Consider the following 2,527-nt stretch of genomic DNA (forward strand, 5'->3'; position numbering starts at 1 on the left):
AAAATTTTAATGATGGACACTTGTTTTCCCTTAAGCATGATATTTTCAAAGTGTTGAGAGTCCTCTGAATTGGAGAGGGGGTAAATCACTGTATTTTTAATCCCATGAAACACATAGTCCTTTAATATTATGACACATTAGGTGATCTATGGAGAAAAAGTCTTACTGAGTTTCACAGTTTCTTACCCTACCTGTATAACATAAGTAAATTTGAAGTTGAGTTAGCAAAATGGTTGCTGGACAAATTTATTTTTCTCATCCTTATTCCTGGTCCTTTGTCTTTCTTATTTTGGTCTCTGAAGTACAATGTGAAGCATAAATTTGTGGAAAACATAAGACATCACAATAAAACAAACACTTAGAGCTATTCTTTAGAAAAGCATCATCTATTTACTCACAGCAACAACACTAACAATAATAATAGTACAATAGCTACATTCACATCTAGTACTCATTGTGAATTTAATTAGCTGCAAAGAATCATAAATTATTATGCTGTTTAAACTTGAAAGTGAGACTGTAGCATTATTCCAATTTGGCAAAAATGAAAACTTAAATAAATATGAGAAAGACCCGAGGACATGCCGCTGCTTAAACGGCAAAGCCAAATACTTCATCTTTCTTCAAAGGACTTTCAGATAATGGCCAACTGATCTACCTGATGTAGTACCCATTTGAAAAGGAAATCTGTGCTTGAATATAAAACAATTTCCTATTCAAAAACTCTGTTCTCTCAATCTTTCTTCCAATAAATATTTAAAGAATGTTATGTTATATAATTTTTATAAAAATGTAAATTGACTTAGAAAAAACTGTGTTTCTCAAATGCAGGTAATAAGGGAGATGGGAATTAGGTATTCTGGAAGAAGAGAGGAATTGTGCTAGAATATTAAAATTTTAATAATGCTTCGCTCCTTGCCACAGAAGTAATACTTAGTCTGAATCTTGGAATAAGCCTTGGGAGTTTTATTCTGAATTGGCAAAGAGATTTTCTTTCAGCTTGGGTTTTCTTGTTTTTGCAGACTCCAATTGTTTTGTTTATCTGATTCTGTTTCATTCTTTGATTCTCTTATGCAGTTTTAACTTTTTGGTTCCTGTTTTCTCTTTTATTTTCTTAGTTCTCATCTCAAAAGATTTCCTTTCAGACTATAGGCATATTTCTAAGAAATTTGTTTAGGGGTGGGGTTCCCCAGAGCTCAAGTCTGTAGAAAAGAAATGACTCTGGTAAAATGTAACAAGGAATTAATTCTTAGCCAAGTGAGATCTCAAAGAACTGCTGCATTGGGGCCTGCTTTTCCTAACGTCTTCATATTCATTGACACTCTTCAGTACTGTGTATCAGAAGCCTTTTGAAACGTGAGGTTAACTGAGGATTTGAGAGCATGGAATAGTGAAGTGTGCTGTTTTGTTTGGATTGGCGAACTTTAACATATTTCCTTAAAATTTTTAGGTCCTGAAATATGGCAATCTTAGGCATTATCAAATGTATTGTAGCATAAGTACTGCATGCTAACCAATTGTGCCAGTGGAGCTCCTCAGGTACATTATTGAGGAATGCTTGGCCAACACAATTTTTCTATGCAAAGGAGTCCAAGTATTAGGAGGAGCTCTTATGGATATTTCAAAGGAGAAAAGTTCAGAACAGCACTTAGGGGTTTAGCATGATTTGGATGCTCTCAAATGCCTACATAACTAAAATGTGTCTACCAATGATTATTGCCCTGTGTGCATATGATGGATTTGAAAAAATTAAAAAAATAAACCTGAGTTGATGACAAGCACTCAGACAGGGATACTTCTACTATAGAGTTTTCCCAAATTCTAGCCAATTTCAGCGCTTATTGGGGACAGTGACTTAGCAAGGTGAAGCCCTCTGATTTGAACTTAGGAACTTCCTGGCTTGATAGGAAGCCTTGAATTACCACCGCAACTGCTGCCCACCAGGTGATGTTCAAAAGAGGGCCAACTCTGTTTCTCTGAATCTCCTGGCACTATTTTTCTCTCCCAAACCTGAAATAGCCCACTGCATACACCAAAAGCCTCTGTTGGTGCACCATTAATTGTACACACGAGAAAAATACCAGAATTTGATGATGTGTATTCAGCATTAGTGCCAAGAGTTTAAAATATTATAAGATTTGTGGTATCAATAGTAGTGAGAAAGTTTGATGACTTATCTAAAATCAGTGAAAAATTTTCTTTTTACTTATTTTTTTTTTATAATTTAATATATGTTGTAAAACCAACATATCACCCTAGTTTTGGAAGATTCTCTTTGCTGAATAATTAGAGCTATGGACAAAATGCAAGCATTGACTCAAGCTTAAAAGTTTCAAAGACATTATGTGATTTAGAACACATTTGATCAGACCTATTGAAATGTCAGACATTGGTATAATGGGAAATACTGACACATTTAATATTATTATTTGGATCATTGTAAAGTAATATCTCATTAGGTAAAATTCATGTGATTCAACACATAACAATGATGGAAGAATAAGTGTAATTCAATCACTGGGAACCA

This window comes from Octodon degus, unplaced genomic scaffold (genome assembly GCF_000260255.1).
Source record: "Octodon degus isolate 3935 unplaced genomic scaffold, OctDeg1.0 scaffold00217, whole genome shotgun sequence".
NCBI lineage: Eukaryota > Metazoa > Chordata > Mammalia > Rodentia > Octodontidae > Octodon > Octodon degus.